This window comes from Onychomys torridus, chromosome 15 (genome assembly GCF_903995425.1).
Source record: "Onychomys torridus chromosome 15, mOncTor1.1, whole genome shotgun sequence".
NCBI lineage: Eukaryota > Metazoa > Chordata > Mammalia > Rodentia > Cricetidae > Onychomys > Onychomys torridus.
Window position 1 is genome coordinate 17,883,541 of NC_050457.1, and position 22,753 is coordinate 17,906,293.

The 22,753-nt window shown below is 41.0% G+C and overlaps 1 pseudogene; it reads left to right on the plus strand.

Annotated features, from left to right (window-relative positions):
* The window catches only part of LOC118596564, a 32,118-nt pseudogene extending 14,786 nt beyond the window's left edge, over nucleotides 1–17,332 (plus strand).
* Nucleotides 17,333–22,753: the final 5,421 nt, after the last annotated feature.

Genomic DNA, 22,753 nt, shown 5'->3' on the forward strand with positions numbered 1-22,753 from the left:
TATCAATGGAAATAACTTTATGGTTGGGGGTCATCACAACATGAAGAACTGTATTAAAGGGTCAAGCATTAGGGAGGCTGAGAACCAGTGCTCCAGACTCTCCTAATATACATCTCCCACTCTCCTGCAGATTCCTGGTCTCTTTATTTATCAATTGTTATTGCATGCATATATGTATTTGTATATACATAGGTATTCTTAAATAAAACCCATTGAGTCTGTAGAATGTGCCTTGTTTGTATGTTTTCGGGGTTGGCTGTTTGGCACTAGACAACCACTTGGTGTACTCCTCCCTGGGAGGACCACTTCTTCCACTTACAGCTTGATTCAGCTGCCTGTAGTTCTTTGTGTAGAGATGAGGTTTCATGGGCTTTTCCTCGCCCAGTTTGCACATCCACTGGTGTCATCCTTGTTCAGCACACATTTGCATGGGCATGTTGTTCAGACTTTATAGATGTAGCTCCTGATGCTACTAGGAGACACAACCTCAGAGCAAATTCACTGATCCTCCAAGTCTTTCAATCTTTCTGTGTAGCTGGAGTTTTCTCCAGTCCTGCCTGGCCCACAGTCAGGACAAATCTCTCTCACCCACCAGTCCTGAAGCCACTTAGACCCAATCGAGTAAACACACAGAGACTTATACTGCTTACAAACTGTATGGCCACAGCAGGCTTCTTGTTATCTAGTTCTTATATCTTAAATTAACCCATATCTATTAATCTATAAGTTGTCACATAGCTTGTGGCTGACCAGTATCTTAACATGTTGCTTCTCATCGTGGTGGCTGGTAGCATCTCTCTGCCTCAGCCTTCCACTTCCCACAATTCTCCTCTCTCCTTGTCTCCTGGCTACTAGTGTTTTATTTATTAACCAATCAGAGCAACACATTTAACATACAGAACATCCCACAGCATTTCTGAGTCCTGTTCCACAATGTTCCTGGAGCCTGAGATGTGGGAGTATTTTATGGATGTATTCATTGGGATGGGTTTCACCTGCATTTTGATTGGCTGTGGTTTTCTGTAGTGACCTCTTTCCATTGCAAAGAGAAATTTTCTTGAAAAGTGGTGATTCTCCTCTAGCAACCATGATTTCACCAGCACTGAGTAGTTAGCTAGGTTTTCAGGACCAGGCATGGTATCCCCCTGTTGAGTGGGTCTTAAGTTCAATTAGAGAGCTGTTGGTTACCACCAAGGTGTGTGGGACACTACTGTACCCTTTGGGTTATCATGCCTTGCTGGTTGTTGATGTGGTTTCAGGTCAGTTCAAGCTCAGGAATCTCTTAGCTCTGTTTCTGAAGTGCATCATGTCTTCAGCAATAGGCACTTACCTTCCACCTCTGCTGGGCAACCAAGGGCTACAGCAATAATCTGTATGTTTGGGCAGTCTTCTAGACAGCACTGGCCAGCAAGTCAAAGGGGGGGGCTTCTCATGTTATTAGGGTTTTTGTTAGATGGTCTTTGGCGTTTGGAGAAAGCATTGCCAGCCCAGATGAGACAAGTTCATTCAAACTCTATATGTATATTTTACACTGAATTATGTGCACTATAGGCTTTTTGGGTAAATAGCTAATAGCATGATTCCCTGCTGATTTTTCAGACATCCATATTGTTATTTTACCTTCTCCCTCCTTTTCCTGTATTTACCTCCCTCCCGCTCCCTAAGGAATGCCCCATTTACCATCCCCCACCCCGTCAGATTGCTTGTAACCTGCTATTCTCCTTCCTATGGCTCCCCAGTTCCCCTAACCTGGCAATGGTACATGCCACTGACTTAGGATTCTCCTTCCTCATCTATGCTTATAATTCAAATGTTTGTATATATTTTTTTCATGGTGTCTCACATTTTCTGTGCATTTCTTTCCCGTGTTAGAATTTTTTTTTTTTCACATTTCTTGCTCATTTGGTCTAGGCCCTTTATTTTATCTTTGAGATCTGACATTCTGTCTCCTGTTTGGCTAGGCTGCAGAAACTGCATGGATGTAGAGGTTGGAGTATTTGCCAGGCTAGACCTTGAAGGGATATGTGAGAAGTTTGGGTTTGAAGTGAGGTGGTGTATAGGCAGCATAAAGGGTCCTGTGGGTGCATGCAGATAGGAAACATCCTAGTGGAAGCCTAGAGATTGGCTGAAGCACAGGAGGAGGGGGTGGGACTAGCCTTGGAACAGGATGTGGGACCCTGCAGAAGCCTAAAGGTCAATTCATTCTTTGTCAAAGGTTTCCCATGCTCCCCTGGATGGTCCCTGACTGTGAACACTGGGAGACACGATTTTTTTTTTTTATAGCTTTTACATGCATCTTCTGTAACAGCACTGTTCAAGTTATTTAAACAGAGTGCAACCATTTTAACATTTCAGATGAAATCTTAAACTTGAATTCTCATTTATGAGCATCCAACAGATAAGAGAAAATAATACATTTCTGTTTATTTAAAATATTTTGCCTTCTACTATATGTTCCTCTAGTGAACACAGTGAATATTCATAAGTAATAGCAATAGCAAAATATTTCCTGGGTAGTTACCCTACTGCAGACACTAGGCTAAATTCTTTGTCTGCATCAACCTGTTCAGTTTTTATAACAATAGTATTCCCCTCTCCCCCCCCCCCCCCCTCTGCTCATCTCTCTCCTTCATTATGACCAACATTCCATTTCACTGATAGCTCATCCAAGGATTCATAGAATTTTTGATAGCCATTGATCTGAGCTGCCTCACATGTTTACTGGAGCCTCACCAAATTGATCAGCTCATAGATCCAGAGCTTAGAACCAATGCTAATCACCCAAAGGGCAATCAGAGCAAGAAGGGAGCCTTGCAAAGTCAGCCCAGCTAAAAGTGGGAAGAGAGCCCATCTCTGTACCCCAGTGTCAGCCTCGCCAAGAGAACACTCGCAACTCCATCTCTGTAAAAGATCGCGCGTCAGTTCAATTTTCTTAAGTCTTGACAACAACCACAGGAAGCCAAAAGAGCCAAGCGCTGCAGTTTGGCCCATGATTTGATTGGTATCATGATTTACTAAATGACTTTTTTCTGAGGGTTCTTTTTTGGTTTGTTTAAAGCCAAGGACTAAATGTAGCAATAAAAATTTAAATTAACTTGGCTCTTGCCTGAAGTGCTCAATATTCCAGTATCTGTGCCTCACTGTGGTGCCAGGGAAAAACAGTGGAGAATAGTCTGCACTTCTGACTCACTCTCCTCATTAGAGGAGATTGAAATCTTACATCTCCCTGGACCCCGAGAATTGCTCAGTTTTGCCTTCTAGCCACTTCAGAGTAATCTTTTTGCTACCACATATCAAAATACAAAATTATTTGGTGTAAGATTTTCTAATTAGGAATTATCATTCCTAAACAGGAAAGTAAGCCCTATCAAAAGAAAGAAAGGAAGAAAGAAAGAAAGGAAGAAAGAAAGAAAGAAAGAAAGAAAGAAAGAAAGAAAGAAAAAGAAACCAGTCAAATGATCATGAAAATTGTTTTCATGAATAAGTGGTCAATATGACTTTCAGCTTAGCTGTTTTAGCACTGTTGGGCTCTGGTGATTGAGCTCAGCAGGAACAACCGAGTCAAGTCACACATTCTCATTGTAAAATACCATCTTGTTATACAAAAGTTTCACTAATAAAAAAATTCCAGGGAACTATACTTTTGGTAAAGATATTCTAAAACAATATAATTATGATGATACTTGCTATTTCATTTTTATAGTATTCTTGCATTTCAATAAAAGTAAAATAAATATTTTCTTTAATATATCTTCTATAGAAAATTTGTGTTGTGTATGTCAGATATTCTCCATAATTAATTAGCTTATTGTTTAGTGTTTGGTGTTTCAAAACAGTCTCACTACATTTCTGAGACTGGCCTAGAACCCATTCTATAGTCCAGGCTGAGCTCCAACTTGAAGCCATCTTCTCGGTTCAGGTTGCCAAATGCTGGAGATACAGGTAAGTACCGTCACAGCCAGCTATAAGATTTATATTTAACTGAGCACGTAATCAGTATAACTAAAAGATATGCTTTTGGTTCAATCATGTACAAATTCTTTCTGATTTCAGGGATAAAACAGTGGAGTAATCCATCATTTGCTTTCAAATATATAGCACATTCTGTGTCTCTTCCACTATGGTAAACCAACGCAGCTTATCATGGATATGATTAAAAACAAACAAACAAACACTTCTTTAATAGAGTGCAGTTACCATCTCTTTGGCAATGTCTTAAAAAGATTTGACTGTGATTGGCTATAGTAAGCATGATTAAAGAGAAAAACTGATTCTCTCTTGGACATCTTTCGTGTGTCAGAAAATGAAATGTATTAAAATGACATTCTTATTGTTTCTTCTCTTCTCTCAGGGTCCCACCTAAACTGTTCCCTTATCAATAGTTGTGTGCTTTGCTATGCCTTCGTCTCATGTCAGACCTCCTGGCTGGTGAGTGTGCTCTCCTGAGTGTGCTCAGTTAGCAGCTGAATTTCACAAGTTTAGGGTCCTCAGTAGGAAGCAGACTTTGGGTCAACTGTATCACAGAGGGTAGACTCAGAGAGAAAGCTCTTCAATTCTGCCAGGTAAAGCCTTGGTCAAGCAAGGTCTTTGACATATTTTCTACAAATGAAACAACTGGTAAACAGGAGAGCTAACAGGACCAGGGACTTCTGTCCAACCCAGGTGACCCATGAGGACCAGATCCTCAGCTGGCCTCGGTAGTAAAAAAAGAAAACTGATACTTCTGGTCACCTATATGGACCTAAACATCCTACAAGAAAGTATAACCCAAGATGAAAATGATTACTCTGTTTAACAGTCCAAAGAAACACACTCCCCAGATATTAAATCCTTATGAGATGTTACTTAGACAACCATTCTTCACTAATGATTTTCTTCTTCATTAAAAAAACAAAAACAAACAACAAACAAATGCTGTCCAAATATAGGACACCACAAGCTTGGCTCAATTCAACACTGCAGTGCCTACTTGTAGCCAAGAGAGATGATTCAATGATTCACTTTTTAACATAAAAATTGAATGAGAGTTGAATTTCTTCTCGCTCCATCTCTAAAAGCCACCTGGGTTCATCACTCAGTCCTAAGTCCAGCCTTGGCAGCCAAAGGCAAACAAATGAAGTATAATGGGCGGAAGCTCCATGTGTCCATCAAGAGATCGCAGTGGGTTTGTAAGCACTATCCCCTCTTCTAGCTCCTTCTGGTTCCCTGCCTTGGGGTTTTCAAGTTAATACACTAGCTTTAGCTCCTCCTTCACATCTCTTTCCATGTTCCAGGCCAGGCTTCCTTTCTCCCTCCATTTGGCTGCCACACAAATAGAACTGTTGATGAATCTTCAAGGTCTCCTAGTTAGTGCTAGTGGAGGGGTACTCCCAAGTGTCACACCTGAAAAAAAGCCACCCATCAGGAATAAGCAAGAGCCAGGCACCTCCATACTCTAACCGGCAGTTCAGGTTGTCTCTTAAGAGACTAGAGTTAGACAGAGACATAGGGGCCTCAATTCATGTCCAAGCCAAAACTAAAGTGCTGGAGGTATTTGGGGACTCTGATTCCTGGTCTAGTTCCTAAATGATTTTAGGGTTACCTCTTTAGAGGGGGAAATGTTACAGTACCATTGAAGGCCCATTAAAGGGAAGATGTTACCCTCTAGCTAAAAGAATAGCATCGACCATGGTGGAGACATGCCGTTGTGTCCTCCCATAGGAGGCAATCCAGCTGGGCTGGCCTATCATCTGGCCCAGGGAATACTGCTCAGTAAGGTGGGTTCACCTTAAGCTGTGCTAAAGGGATGGGAGGAATAATTAGCCCTTTAATGAGGTAATGTACATTCCCTTCCCAGAATTCCTGATCCCTAGTATAGTCCAGAAGTGCATGAGGTTCTGTTGAATTTGCCTGTTTTTTCTGAGTCTTGACTCAAAAAAGCATAATGTTTTTTTTTTCTTCTCTTTTGTCCTTCTTTCAGACACTGGCCCAAGCTCAAGTGTGCTGTCTGGTTCCTTGGCTTCCTCACTCTTTCTCTGATGCTCCCCTCTCCCCCATGCGGTTGGCTTCCTTGCTGGTTTAACTTGAACAGCATGGCCTTTTCTCTTTCTCTTCTCTATCTCCCTCCTCCAGGCAGCTGCCAAGATATATAACTTGCCTGCTGTGCCATTTTTCTTTTAAACTCTAGTAAAACTGTCCTCAAGCTTAAAAAAAAAAAAAAAAGGCAACATGTGTGGTGATTTTTGGAGTGCTAATAGGAATTGAGATGTGATGAAAAAAAGAAACATAAATAAAAAGAATTATGTGCATGCTAACACATGAATGCATATATTTATGTACATGCTAAATACTTTTATACAGTACATAATATTTACTCGTGCATGCATATTTTATAAGCTTTGAAGTCAGCGCATTTTCAGTAGCAGCCTAAATTATCTGGCAGCAGCTTAGAGTTATCTTTTTCATATTTCCTTGTGGTTCAGACAGTCTAGATATTCCAAATGAGCATGCTGCTGGGAGACCTTCAAAAACAGAAGGAAAAAAACCCTAATATTTACTGAGCACCTATAGGTGCTAGACACTGTGGAGATACCTTCACATCCTCCATTTCATCTGGGCATCACTACAGTCTTCTAGACTTTGTATAGTTAGCTTTATTTTTCCTATTGGAGCAATTGAGGATGAGAGTGGCGAGGTAGTGTGCCCAAAGTTCCACGGATAGACAGTCAGTAGAGCTAACAGCTTCAGGAGATAGGAGGGACCACATAGGTCAATATGCATTTGGTGCTTTTCCTTTCGAATGTTAACACTAGAGGGAGTCTTACCTCGGGTCACAGTGGGCCCAAGACAGTCACATTATGGAGGCAATTCCTCTCCAGAGGTGAATGTTCGTGCTCATTACCCCCAGACTTTTGGCTTAAATTTCTTAAACACTTGTCCATCTTCATTCTTCCCACGCTGTCTTCCACAGCATGTGGCAACACTCAGTATTTGTCAAGTGGAATTTAAAATCTTCTTGCAGGAGCCACAAGAAACAGTCATTTCATGAAGTGGGGGAAATGATAACACTGTCCACTCTGGGATGTTTGTGTTTGTCATGGTAATGGAGGGAGCAATGAGTTACCGAGTGAGCCAACACAGATCACTGATAGCGTTGGCCTGTCCGGCAAAACATCCTTGCTCAAGAGAGGGCAGAAGAAAGAAAGAAAGAAACGACAGCACAAAAGAGCAATAATTTATAGGATTTCAACATTTGAAATGAGAATTAGGAAAGACACTAAAACATGAGTAATTAGTGTCTCCTGTTTTCTGTGAGAACAACTACCTCTGCTGCTTACAGCTGGAATTGCTGCCCAGAGCCGACAGGAGATGCTCTTAGGAATGAGGTCAGGTTATATTTCTAGTAAAATTTTATTCTAATGAATGTAAGCCCTCCCCATTAATTAACCTTCAAGAAACATAAATAGCAGGGGACTGTGTCATATGGGCTTCCCACTAACTGTATGCTAACGTGACCAGAATGACAGATTTAGGACAATTTTATCATATTGATAGCAGTTATGAAGGGAAAATAAAGTCTCTCAGTTAGTCTTCATAACTTTGAGTTAATTAAATGTTATAACCTCTGCTAAACTGCTCAAACAACAGAATCTACTTGGGCAATATAAAACACTATAAAGAACTTTATTATCTTCCCAAAATTCTGTTCAGTTGGCAGATTTTGCAGTTTCTGATGTTTTTATTCCAATAAGTTATCTTTATTGCAAATATATTCACAATATATGTTATTGAATCTGTAGGACATTGTGCAGTCCACAAAGAGGCATAGATATTGTTTTTGCCCTTGGAGAATGCATAATCTAAGTGAATTTAGATTAATTTCAGGTGTATCCAACTGTGGTTGAATGAGAATACCCCCATAGCCTCATATGATTGAATACCACCCTCAACTGGTGGAACTGTTTGGGAAGGTTTAGGAGTTGTGTTCTTGTTAAAGGAAGTGTGTCACAGCCTGTGGGATGTCTTTCTGTGCTCTGTGAATATGCGTTGCTCTGATTGGTTGATAAATAAAGCTGCACTGGCCTATGGCAGGGCAGGATGGAGCCAGGCAGTAAATCCAAGAGAGAAAAAGCCAGAGTTGGGAGAGATGCCATCCTGCCATCCAGGGAGCAGCATGTAATGGTGCACAGGTAATGCCATGGCCATGTGGCAACTTACAGATTAATAGAAATGGGTTAATTTAAGGTATAAGAGCTAGCAAGAAGCTTGAGCCATAGGCCATCCAGTTCATAATTGGTATAAGCCTCTGTGTGTTTACTTGAGTCTGAGCAGCTGTAGGGCTGGGTGGGACACAGGAAAACTTCCAGCTACATTTGGCACTCACCATTGGACATCGATCCATAGACCTAAGAAAGCTTAAAGATTCTGAAGGCACAGAAATGGAGCCACACTGGTCTTCCTAGTACACAGTGTCATGAGAGCATCATTGAAGAGACTCATCTCCCAACAGCTGCCTGTGAGATGGAGCTGGCCAGCAGTCGCCAGAAGCTGAGCAGCATGGCAGATTCTCGCTGCTGAACACAGAGGTGTCTCCAAGCCTTGCAGTGCACTGCATGGTGTATTTAGCTTTTGCCAGTACAAAAAAAAAAAAAAAGTTTCTGGGCTACATGCTGCTGGATGGAGGCATAGACCCACTGCTTCCAGACTCAGTGCTGAGCATGGATCCCAGAGCTGGTGGTAAACGTACTTCTGCCATGTTGCAGAGATGAGGTGGGCAGAGCCAGCAGCCAAGGCTGCCGTTTCAGTCCTAGTTATGCTGAAGTTTAAAGCAATAGATTCACAAAAAGACAGATTCAGATACAATAAACCTCTAAATGGTTTACATTACGTGTAAAAATGTACATAGGCTGTACATAGGCTTGGAAGAGAGAGGAAAAGGAGTATGTGCAGTTATATAAAGAAACATAATTTAAAAATAAAATCTTTTAAAGAGACAGTAAAAGGATTATAAAAAAATAAGCCATGTAAGGATGAAAATCACATACAGCATCTGGATTATATTGTTTTTGGGATTTTTAACTGCAGAAAGACATTTGATTGAAAAGGCTGCTGAGTTAAACCAATATGTATATTTTAAAAATATCTTGACTTCAAAATTTGTGTCTAAGGATAGGTTGCTTTGGAAAAGAGGCTCTGCTTTTGTTTCCACAGATGATGAGAATGTGTGACTACTTCCAGGCTAATATGGTTTAATCATTCAAGACCCTCTGAAAGATCTCAGATGATACTGTGGCCCAGATGATCCAGCATCCAGAACAGCTTCAAAGCAACTGGCTCAGACAATGCAGTCTCACAGACTATTCCAGTTAGGACTTGACCTTAATTCTTAATTTTCTCAGGATCCCCATAAGATTGCCAGTGCCCTCAACCAGCAGGAAGTAGTATGAGAAGCTACACCCAAATTCCCAAAATATTGTTTATAAATGTTTATTTTTATTTAAAGGAAGTTGAATATAAATACAATCTCTTTCTAAAGAAGGAAAGGGGATAGTTTAGATACAATAGGATAAGAGAGTAGATTATTGAATCTACTTTTAAAGAGCAACAACTTGTTTAAAATGTTTTACATTGTTATAGATTTTAGTTTATTATAAATTTAAAGTTAATTTTGTTATACTGTATATATTTCTACTCTTGTTTAAGATATTATGTTTATGTAACTCATTTAAATGGTAATGGGTAATTAAGAAATACAAATTAATAATTAGTCTTCTATGACAGTCAAACTTATAGTCATGTTAGTTAAGTTTTCTAGGTATACATAGATATAATTCAATTAGGTAGGTAATATTCAAACAGTTTAAAGACCTACAGAATATGACATTTGAAATGTTTTAAAAACTTAGACTTCCTGGACAATGAGACATGTCTGCTCCCGGCAGCACCAATTTACTTCAAAGAGGAAAATGGGCATCAAAGACACTCCATATGGAGTTTACCTTATTCTTGCCAGAACTGGCCATTTGGGCAAGTAATTATTATTGCCTGAACTGATTGGCAAAATGTTGTGTCGACTGGACATGCAGGACCCATGGAAAAATGACCACTAAATTTTGCCCAAACAAGATGAGATGGTCCTTTAGTCTCCTGCTTCACAGAGGGGACTGACAGACATTCTTCAGGACACAGGGAGAAGCAACTGATGAACTTTACCAGAATGGGCAGAACAGTTCTTCAAATTTCCTGCTTCACTGAAATATCTTCCTGAAACTCTAGGCCTATGGGCTGAAGGTGGATGCCCCAATGTTACAGAGGAACTTTGGATGACTGTCCAGGCAGCCAGCTGTCTCTGCCATTTCCAGAATATTGGAAGTTGCTTTCAATGCACTTCCTGTTTACTTAGGTAATATTATGCCCTCTGGGGTCTTTGATGTAGTTGAAGACTAGATAGTTATAATTTTCCTTACTTATGATAAAAGTTAAATTGGATTCACAAATATAGAATAGATAAAATATTTTCTTTAATTTTGCCAAATATAAACAGACTAGATATTGTAACTGTAATTCTTTCTTAATTACTGTTTGTTACATATAATTTTACTATGTTAAAGTTAAAACCTTCCCTTTTGATTAGACAGAAAAGGGGAAGTGCTGTGGGATGTCTTTCTGTATTCTGTGAATATGTGTTGCTCTGATTGGTTGATAAATAAAGCCGCATTGGCCTATGGCAGGGCAGGATGGAGCCAGGCAGGAAAATCTAAGAGAGACAGTGAGAGGAAAAAAACGAGAGTCAGTAGAGATGACATCCTGCTGTCCAGGGAGGAACATGTAATGGCACACAGGTAATGCCACATGGCAACTTACAGATTAATAGAAATAGGTTAAGTTATAAGAGCTAGCTAGCGAGAAGCCTGAGCCATTTGGCCATATAGTTTGAAAATAATATAAGCCTCTGTGTATTTATTTGGGACCAAGTGGCTGTGGGATGTGGGTGGGGAAAATTTGTCCCAACTGCAGGGCCCAGGCAGGACTGGAGAAACCTTCTGCTACAAAGACCCATAGCCCATGGCCCAAAGGAGGCCAAGGGTAGCTATGAAGGAATCCAAAGACAAAATCATAAACTTACTTAAAATGTGTTACTTTTTCTGCATATTTTACAATTTAATTGTACAATTCTGGAATGTGAACTTCATAAGTTCAAACTTGTTTCATTATGTCAAAAGATTGGATCTGCCCACAAGATTAAAAAAATGATTTAGATTGATGAAAATTGGTTCAAAACGATTTATTCAATCCTCTGAACATATATGGAGTTATATATGTTCAAGCTACCCATACTTTCTTTGCTAAGCTATCTACACATTTTTTTAAAGATAGGGTAGATGGCATTAACCACCTTCAGATAGAATGCAGTCCATTATGAGAGAATCCCACCAATTCTCTGAGCTCTTTATTTGGCTGACTTGGGGAAGTATTTCAAGTGTCATGTCTTCAACTAAATGGGGGTGAATAACATGAAGAGTCTTAATAATTAAAAGAAAAAAAAAAGACCTGGAGCCAGATACTGGGGTGAACGCTGAAAGATCAGAGAGACAGAACAAGCCACAGCCAACCTCACCTCGCCAACTCCTCGGGTGATCCTGTTTCCATGAATCCCCAGACTGGAAGTCTCTGAGTCCTCACCCCTGAGGGTCTCAGTTGAACTGCTGCTTAGTTCCTGTCTCCTCACGCCTTATATACTGTTCTCCACCCTGACGTCACTTCCTGGGATTAAAGGTGTCTGTGCTTCCTAATCGAAGACATGAGATCTCAAGTGCTGGGATTAAAGGTGTGTGTCACCACTGCCTGACTCTGTTCCCAGTGTGGCCTTGAACTCACAGAGACTGCCTCCCTAATGATAGGATTAAAGGTGTGTGCTACCACTGCCTGACCTTTATGTTTGATATGGCAGCTGGCTTTTTCATTTAATCCCCAGGCAAGCTTTATTTGTTAGAGGACTACTACCTGTTGTGTATTTCTTTACAGGTTCACAATGCTCTTGAGAGAAATCCATTCTCACGCAATAAGTTGCCATCACTTCACTAGAGCATATGTCTCATCTTCCTCCTGCACAATCAAACTGGTCAATAAACAGTGCTGAAATTGGCATGGTGTGGTGGTACACACCTTTATCCCAGTGCTCAGGAGGCTGAAGCAAGAGGTCCTCTGCGAGTTCAAGGCCATCCTGGTGTACATCGTGAGCCCCAGGCAGCCAGAACTACATAGAAACTGCCCCCCCAAAAAATAAATAGATAAAAAATTTGTTACCAGTTGGCAATTGTGCATGTCTTTAACCCCAGCACTTGGAGGCAGAGGCAGGCAGATCTCTGTGACTTCCCCAGGCCAGCCTGGTCTATAGAGTGAGTTCCAGGACAGTTCCAAAATTATACAGAGAAACCCTGTCTTGAAAAACAATAAACAAACAAACAAGTAAATAAATAAAATTTGTCACAGATGAAGTTTTATATCAGACTTACAAGTGAAAAATTTTAATTTTTCTTTTTCTTTTCTTTTTCCCCTCCCTCCCTCTCTCTCTCTCTCTCTCTCTCTCTCTCTCTCTCTCTCTCTCTCTTTCTTTCTTTCTTTCTTTCCTTCTTTTGAGACCAGGTTTGTCTGTGTAGCCCTGGCTGTCCTGAAATCACTTTGTAGACCAGGCTGGCTTCAAAGGCAGAGATCCTCCTGTTTCTGCCTCTTGAGAGCTAGGACTAAAGGCATGTGCCATCACTGCCCGGCAAAATTTAATAGTTCTATGATATGGGCATGATGTATAAGGAAGTCATTTTCTGACACCATAAAATGTGAATCATCTTATAAAGAAAGAAGTTAATTTGGTGTCCTAATTATGGTCACTATTGCTATGATAAAACACCATGTCCAAAGCAACTTGGGGAGGGAAGAGTTTATTTGGCTTACACTTCCACATTGTAGTCCATCACTGAAGGAAGTCAGGACAGGAACTCTAACTGGGCAGGAACCTGGAGGCAGGAGCTGATGCAGAGGCCATGGAGGGTGGTACTTACTGGCCTGCTCCTCATGGCTTGCTCAGCCTGCTTTCCTATAGAACCCAGGACAATCAGCCCAGGTTGCATTACCCACAATGGTCTGGGCCCTCCCACATCAATTTATTAATTAAGAAAATGCCCTATAGTTTTGTCTACAGCCTGATCTATTAGGAGCATTCTTTTAATTGAGGCCCCCTCCTCTCAGATGACTATAGCTTCAGTCACATTGACAGAATACTAGCTAGCGTGTATGCTAACATTTTTACATGGAGTTTAGGAGTGGTGAAGGGAGAGAGTTTCTTTTCCTTACCCACTGGGATATGCAAATAAGTTCTGGGACTAGTTGAATAAGTATATTTCCTGAAAATACACTACTCTCTTCTGGTTTCTTTTGCTTGGTATTCAGATTAGCATTGTTATTTCTTTTAATTGAAAGTTAGTCCATTAGCTTTATCAATGATATTAGTGGGTGGTTTTTTATTTTAAAAAATGTGCAGTCATACACACCAGCATGTTGTAGGTTGAACATGGCCAGCTGGGCTTTACCACTTACACTGGGGTCTGCACTCTGAAGAACACTGAAGATGCAGACTAGAACATTAAAGGCTTTACTGTTTGGGGGTTAGGTGTATGTGTGTGGCTTCTAAAAATTGTTTTGAAAATAAACTTTCAAATATATATAAAAGTTGAAAGGAAATGATTACATGTATACTTGTTAGCTATATTCAACAAATGGTAACATTTGCCATAATCTGTTTTCTGCATATTTTAATTTCATTTTTTAAAATTTATTAATTATCACGTTCACATCTTTGAAACTATTTTGTCTATTTGTTTCTCAGGTAGCCCAGGCTGGCCATGAATTTGTTGTGTAGCTGAGAATAACTTCTTTTGCATACTTTTAAAGGAGACTTTTAATTAAGTAATATGACTTCATATATAGGCCTTATTCTCCTAATTATTCCAAAGATTTTTTTTTTTTTTGTTCTGTTGTTTTCAGACAGGGTTTCTCTGTGTAGCCCTAGCTGTCCTGGAGCTCACTCTGTAGACCAGGCTGGCCTCGAACTCACAGAGATCTGCCTGCCTCTGCCTCCCAGGTGCTGAGATTAAAGATGTTAACCACCACTGCCTGACCCAAACAGACATAAGCTAGAGGCATCCAAGAACTTCAATTGAGAAAGTGCTTCTATAATGTAGGGCATTTTCTCAATTAGTGATTGATAGGAAAGGTCCAGCCCATTGTTGGTGGTGCCATTCCTGGGCTGGTGGTCCTGAGCTCTATAAGAAAACAAGCTGAGAAAGCCATGGGGAGCAAGCCAGGAAGCAGCACCCCTCCATGGCCTCAGCATCAGCTCCTGCCTCCAGGTTCCCACCTGGCTTCAGCTCCTGTTATAGCTTCCCACAATGGACTGTCTTTCAGGATATGTAAGCCAAATAAACTCTTTCCTCCCCAAGGTGATTTCAGCCATGGTGTTCCTTCACAGCAATAGAAACCCTAAGACAGCTTCTCTCCTCCCATACTTTTGTGAGTCTGGCTGACCGGAAGCTAACTGACAAGGGAATCAGACAATGCAGTTTGAAGGGTCAGCACATGCACAGGAAGGAAGGGCAGGAGGTGGGTCTGCCAGACAGCAGGGCTGAGAAATGAGGGACTGGCCTGCCAGTCTACTAGTTAGCCACCCCAGAAGGATCCCATGGAAATCCTCAAACAACCCAGGCTGTTGTCAAGACAATAGTTTGCTCTCCACAAAATGACAGCAAGGCCTCATTGCTTGAAGACAACACCCACACAACTTGTTGAACATGGAGAGGTCTAGCTATTGCCTACCCAGAACCTTCACCCCGTGTTATAGTGTCTTTGACATGGAAAGGTCCTCTGCAGGATACCAAAAGAGAAGTCAACACCAACCCATCAATGACATCTTTGACCTACAATCTTCCCTGCCTGCAAAATATGCTAGGGCAATGGGGGCAAAGATGGGGGGGGGAGGAAGGAAGAGTGAGTATACAGTATCAACAATAAAATTTTGAGAGAGCCTTCCCTGCAGAGTAAAATTTTAACCATTGAAAGGGCATACTAAAACAACATGAATGAAGTGGAGGATAAGAAGCTACTCTCTGTGTGACAGGTAGTTCTTCTTCATTTATCGATAGCTTATGGGTTGGTTTTTAAGATGTTTTATAAGCAATAGGGATTCTCATTTATTATTGGTGGGAATTCAAAATGGTACAGACCTTTTGGGAAACAGTACAATAGCTTCTTACAAAACCTAAATATCCTCTTCCATAGAACCTGCCATCCTTCAGCATCTACTCGAGGGAACTGAAAATTATATCTCCAGGGAAACCTGCACTTGAGCTAGTCATGTGTTGCCACACAAATGAGGCTTGCTGTGATCCCAGCACCCAGAGGCAAAGGCAGGAGGATCATGAGTTCAAGGCCAAGCCTGGACTACACATTGAGGCCCTATCTCAAAAACCAAAACTACATGGCCGTAGATGAATGTTGGCTTATTTAGAAGTGCATAACCTTGTAAATTAGTAGTCTTCCAACCAGTGAGTAAATAAACTATAGTTCCAACATCTACCTACACACTAAAGTATCATTCAGCTCTGAAGGTTAATGAGCTATCATTACACAAAAGCAGAGAAGAACATTAAATGCTTGTTACTATGTCAAAGAAGCCAGTCTGGACTACATATTATGTGGTTCCAACTCTAAGACATTATATGAAAACAGTAGGAAAATTGGGGGTGCCAGGGGATCGAGGGCAGGAAGGCTGGATATGCACAGCACAGATTTTTAGGGACTATTCTGTAAGATCCTGCAGTGGTGAATACATACATGTCATATGCATTGCTGAAACCCATACAAGAATTGTTGGTTTTCTGAAGTCATAGGTTCTACTTTTGTGGATTCAACAAACCTCACAGTTATAGGTGTTTTTTTTTTTTTTTTGTATGTTTTTCTTCTTAAACAATTAGTGGTCTTCATTCTCAGTGTTGCTGAGCTGTGATCCTCCTTTTGAGTGACTTGCAGCTAGTTTTTTATTTGGATTTTCTTGGCTTTGTGTGTGTGTATGTGGTTTTGGTTTTCTGGGATTTTCTTGTAGTTGTTAGTTTGATAGGATTTTAGGTTTTCTATTCTTTTTGTTTTCATTATTTTCATTTTCATTTCAAATTTTAAGTTTCTTTCTTCTTTTTTCTTTTTCTTAGGTAGCATTTATACTGTTATTGATAATGTACTCTTGTTGTAAAGAGGTGTGTGCAGATCTTATAGAGGAGTACACAGATCTCTTAGAGGAGTGTGCAGGGCTCAGATCTAATTCCAGCCTCCTGAATCCAGAAAGCTTCCACTAGCAAGCAGTATGTGGTCTTTAAGACCATTGGCCGTGGAGGCTATGCTGAAGTAAAACTGGCCCACCACAGCCTTACACCGCCCCCCCCCCCAATGGCTGTCAAAGTGTTTCAAAAAGGGAAACTGTGGTGATTTCCAGTCATGTCTGAGGTCATGTATGAGGATGATGAACAACCCCAACATCATCTCACTTCTCCACGTGATTGAGGCTGACAAGAGAACATACCTCATCATGGAGCTGGTTGAGGGAAAATGACTTTATGAGTATGTCCGAAAGGCTGGCCACCTGCAGGAGGACCATGCCCAAGGGATCTTAAGTGCAGTGAGTTACTGCCATGAGCATGGAATAATTCATTGGGACCTGAAACCAGATATCATGGTGGATGGGAACGGAAAAGTCAAAATCATCGACTTTGGCTTTGGCACCCAAGTCAAGTCCGGGTAAAACGTTAGCTTTTTTTCTTTGGGCCTTACACCTTTTGTGCCCCTGAACTCTTACTTGACAGACTTTATGATGGCCCCAAGGCCGACATATGAGCCTTGGGAGTCATATTTCATGGTAGTCAGACAACACCCATTTTGTGGTAACACCTTACTTGAGCTCCAAAAGCAGATTTTTGACATGGAAGTATCCTGTCCCCTTGGGCCTGTCAGAAGAACTCTGGGACCTGCTTAGCCTCTTAATGACAGTCAATCCCAGGCGTAGGCCAACAGTGGATGAAGTGATGACACACCCCTGGCTCAGGAAAGATGGGAGGCTTCACCAAATCTCTGTGAAGAAATGGTCCCCAGCTTGCCCGACCCTGCAATTGTGGAAGCCATGGAACATATTGGGTTCCAAGCCCAAGACATCAAAGATTCATTACAACAGAGGAAATTCAACCAGACCATGGCATCTTATTGCTTACTGCAAGGGCAGGCTCTCCAGGGGCCTAGCTGCACAACCTCTGCTTAACCCATGAATCCAGGGGTGGCGCCATTCCCTTCCCTAGATGATCCTGTTGCTTTCCCTCTACCACCCGGAAGGAGGAGTAGTGAGTCCGCCCTTGGTACAATGCTCAGAGGGTCACCCACTAGTGGTCAGGTGTCTGCCTATGGCCAGCAGGCAGGTCAAAGAGGAGACAGAAAGACACCATTTGACCAAGCCCACCAACGTTCCAAGAGTGCTCCCTGCATTTACTCAAGGAGCACCAGCAGTAATATCACAGAAGACAGCTTGTGCTCCCACAGAGCCTCAGCAAAGGGCAAGTCCACCAGCAGCCGTGGCCAGCCTAGAGGCTTGAGAGCATGGACAAGGAGGATAGGAAACGCTGTGATGAGACTGTGCTGTTGCTGTCCATCAAGGAAACCTCACCAGGGGCAGAACAGAGTCTCCACTCAGAAATGGGGCACAGGGGGACGTCTGGAGAACAAGCAGCAGGCCTGGCCCAGGCACCTTTCTGTGTTTGGATGAATGTTTTACTCATGTCTGTGTCAATGGACAGATCATAATTTTCTGTATTTATGGGATACAATGCATTGGGAAGCTAGAGCTAGATACCATGGAATGGTTCAATGGAACCTATCAACATATCTAGCATCCCAGAAGGAAATCTCATGGTATCCTGCACATTGGAAATCTAAAAATGTTGGACTAGAAGTCAACGGCAGAAGGGTGTTGACCACATTAAGAGAAGGGAGTGGGGAGGGAAAAGAGGAGGTGCTGAGGGAGAAGAAAAGTGGTATGGGGAGGGAGCTAAATGATGAGGGACAGAGGTGACTGGGAGCAGAGGTTTACACAGGAGGAAGCAGCTTGGAGAGCAGGGTGACCACAGTTTGAAAGATGCCCTGTATAGCTGGAGTCACAAGGTTCTCTTTCTCGTGTGTTGTTGCATTTTAAGAGATCTTTGGAGGATGCAGAACGCCACAATTCTGCAGCTGTGGTGTTGGAGAGAACCCATGTATGGGCAGAGACCTGCAGGCAGAACCATGCAGAAAGTCCATGACACCCGTGTCCATGCCCTGCTCAGGGGTCCAGCCAGGAAGAAGGGAGCAAATGATGGAATCCTGAGCCACAGCAATTCTGCAAAGACCCCGCCCCTCAAAGGCATCCCTATTCAAGGGGCAGGAGCTGAAAACGTGTCCAAAGTCTACCCAGGTCACATCAGACCCCTCTTCTCTGGCCGCTTCCCTGCCTCACTCTAAGTAGCAGACATTAATGTTCTTGATGTTTGTTATGAATCTCGGAATAAAAGTGATGTTTGTGAAAGACGACCACAGGGGTTTTCCTGCATCTTCCTTTCACAGGAGAATTGGCCCTGTGGTGCTCAAAAGTCCCAGGAAAAGTAGCTTCACCCCTAACACCACCAAGTCATGCCACTGAGTCCAGAGTCCATACATGAACTAAAGCTCTTTCTGAGGTCAGGCTCTCCACATCCAGTTAACTTCCAAAGGCCCTTCTGCTGACCACTGTGTGGAGGACGGGAAGCCCTCAAAACAGGAACTCCTGTAGGATTTCTAAGGCATACAAACCTAATCCTAATCATTCTAGGGCTGTGATAGGAGAATTGTGAGTTCGAGACCGACATGGGCTACACAGTGTGACCCCATGTCAAAAAAGGAATAAAATTTTAATAACTTTCATGCAACATGATTACACCAGCAGGGCTGACATTCTGTCAGCTGGCACATTGTCTTCAATATCACTACCATCCCCACAGGGAAATGAGGTGAGTGTGCTCAGGGGGAATGGTAGTGCCTGCTACAGACATGATGCTCTCACCTCTCACTACCTCCATACAACGTATTCTGAGCACTTGCACTCCAGACACAAACACTAGAATGCCCGACATGTGACTGACTTAATGACACTTGTTTCTAGGTGGACAGAGACACACAGAGGTGAGCAAACAACAGGCACAGATTGCTGAAAGGTCACATGTAAGAGAAATTACTAAATGGTCTTATTAATAAAAAAAACCCGGAGCCAGATATTGGGATGAAAACTAAGAGATCAGAGGAAAGAGGACAGACCACAGCCAACCTTACCTTACTGACTACTGACTCCTTAGCTTCCAAAGAGACCTACTTCCTGTATACCCACCCCAATATGCCTTTCTGTTCTGCATCTCACTTTCTCTCTCTGCCCAGCTACATCACTTCCTGTCTGTCTGTACAAACCTTCAGACCTCTATGATTAGTGCTGGGATTAAAAGCATGTGCCAAGCCAGGCAGTGGTGGCGCACACCTTTAATCCCAGCACTCGGGAGGCGGAGGCAGACAGATCTTTGTGAGTTTGAGGCCAGCCTGGTCTACAGAGCGAGATCCAGGAAAGGCGCAAAGCTACACAGAGAAACCCTGTCTCGAAAAACCAAAAAAAAGTTTAATAAAGTGGCTTTTTTTAAACAGATAAGCTTTAGTAGGGTGCACAATATATTGGGGAACAATATATCACCACATTTCCCCCTTTTTATCTAAAATAAAAAGATAACTAATATAAAACTATATATAATATATGCAGGCAATAAATACATCAATAATGTCTAGTCCATTTGCATTTGACATATTCAGAGAAAATATTCCATTATCTATTCTATCTTTGTGAATCTAAAGGATTGTTTATAATTTACCTTCTATCCTAATTTGTATTACCAACTGAAAACTATCTTATAAGTCTTTCATACTTATACACCTTATACCTCTTTAGTGAGTTTCTTTCCTGAAATTGTTAACAAGGAAAACTATAGCTATAACTAATCTCCAACTCCCTCAGAGAGCTGAGAAGGAAATAATATTACCTAGTAAAATAGGAAGTGCAAAAAAGTGACTACCAAAAAATGTGAGTTATGACAGAAACAGCCAGCTGCCTGGACAGTCCCCAAGGTTTCTCTGCAATGTTGGGGCATCATCTTCAGCCTACAGGCTTAGCATAACTGACAGACTCATTTGTGACATAGGTTATATACAAGGCCTACAGCTCAATCCCACATTCGATTCGAGGATTCCATGTACCAGATAAACTTGAATTCTGCCAGTGTCATGTCATGATTCAGAATTTTAAATTCTGGAAATTTTTGGAATGCAACTTCCCATTCTTCTTGGCTTGTGGGTGGCTTCATCTCCTTTATTAAATGCCAGTCTACCATTTTTGAGAGGCCAGACTCCATGAGCATAGTTACTCCTTCAAGAATAACTGCTCCAGCTATTGTTCCACTGCACACCAGGAGCTATCGGCTCATTGCCTGCTCAGCTGCCTTTGAAGAAAGGGGCACTGTACCTTTTCTGGATTGCAAAGCCACTTTAGCGATGGTGCCATATTGCCCTGACCTCAGAGGATGCCTGTTGCCAAAGCTACAACCACACTTGTCTTGGCATGGATCAGTAGTCCTTTGTTTTGTGCCCTGTTTGTTTGCTCATTTTGGATAGAATACTGTCAGCAGTCGATGCTAAGGCACTTTTTTGCCACAATGAAAGTTAACTCCCTGTGGAGGTTCTTCAACACCCATATCTTCTCTGAAGCAGATAGACAAGACTTATAGTCATAAAAAAAGAAAAAAAATCTATGTTATTAAAACATCTTAAATGCCATATTCTATAGATCTCTGAAAGGTTTGAAGATGACCTGTCTATCTAAAATATATCTCTGCTTGACCTTGAAAACAAACTTAACATGACTACAAGTTCGATTGTAATGACCAACTACTAACTTTCATTTCTTTATATCCTAATAGTTGGTAATAATAACTTGCATTGCATTATTAAATGAACTGTATAGGTACAATACCTTGAACAAGATTAGAAAGATACATACAGAATTTTCTAACAAAATCAATCTCAAATTTGTATCAATATACATAATTTATATACAATATACAAACTCTAATCTAATGTAAAATATTTAAAACTAGTAGTTGCTTTTAAAAGTAGATTCAATAATCTACCTCTTTATTTATATCATATCTATATCCTCCCTTTTTTTTCAGAGTAGATTAAATAATCTACCTCTTCCCTATATCCTCTTTTTTTCAAACAAGAACCTTAAATCTAATCTCCTTTGTTTAGCCTTTTCCCTGACCATTAACAATAACAACTTGTAACCAACCATCCTAGTCATTGACAATTATCCAAAACCCATTGAAAGACCAAAAGCCACCTGCCTCATATCTTGGGAATGTGGGCATCATGTTCTTAAAATTACTTCCTGCTGTTTGGGGGTGAAGGCATCTTTAGGGGATCCTGAGAAGAAAAAAACTGAGTCAATTGTCAAGTCTTGGGAGAGGTAGCTGTATCATTTGTTGCCCAGTCTCTGCATAATGCAAAAGTGCAGGGGTTATCTCTAGTCCTTGCTCAAGTAGTCTGTGAGGCTGGATTATCTCAGCTAGCCATCTCAAAATTGTCCTGAGCAGTTTGTAGTCCAAAGATGATATTTGGGTGATGTTTGTCAGCTTAGTATTATTATTATTGTCCATGTGGAATCATCATTGTGGGGCCCCATCATCTTTTTAGAGACTTCAAATTTGCTGTTAGGTCTGGTCATGATTCCTTGCAGAATACTGTTAGAGAATCAAACACAAGAGCATGTATACACAGCTAAATGAAGCCTTTTTTTTTTTTGTAGAATTAGTTAGTATTCTATATGACCATTAATATCATAACAAAAGTTTAATATATATAATCTTATAAATTTTGATATAAAACTCATATCTCAAGAAAAGTTTTAAAGAGTCAAAATAGAACCAAAGAATTGGGGTTAGTGACAATAGAATAGTTCCTTAACTTTGGTTTTCTTCTGTTCTATATCACATGGCTCTTCTCACATGATACAGAGATTTTGCATTTTCTTTTAACAAGTATGCTTGGATTTAGAGAAGGAGAGAGCCATTCTCCAACTCCAAAGCCAGCTTTAATTTTTAATTGACCTGGGACTACATAAAGACCATTTGTGTTAAGTGTCTGCAGGAAAGAGCAGAAATAAAATTTAGGAAGAGTTGTGAAATTTTATATGTGATAAACCTTTAGGCCAATTTACTCTTTTTCTTGGGACATTTGTCCTTTTCCTATAGATGTTTCATTTTTCCAGTGTTCTTCAGATTACTTAGCCTTCATTATACTGAAAGACAAAAACAAAAACCTTTCCCCAAACTTACCTTTGGGGAGGTTCCCTTTTGGCAAGTTATATCTGATTAAATGAAAAGCATTTGTTAGTGGTATAAGTTAATTTAAATTGGATGGTCATGCTTGTTGATGAACTATCACCTCTTCTAATAAAGAGATCTCTCTCATTCAAATCGAACCTTTATCCATTTCGATGGTATCCATAGGTTTTCTTCTCTGTAGAAACAAAAGCAAAACCTCGTCCCCAACCTAACATATACACTGGTTTCCATTCTGAGGTCAG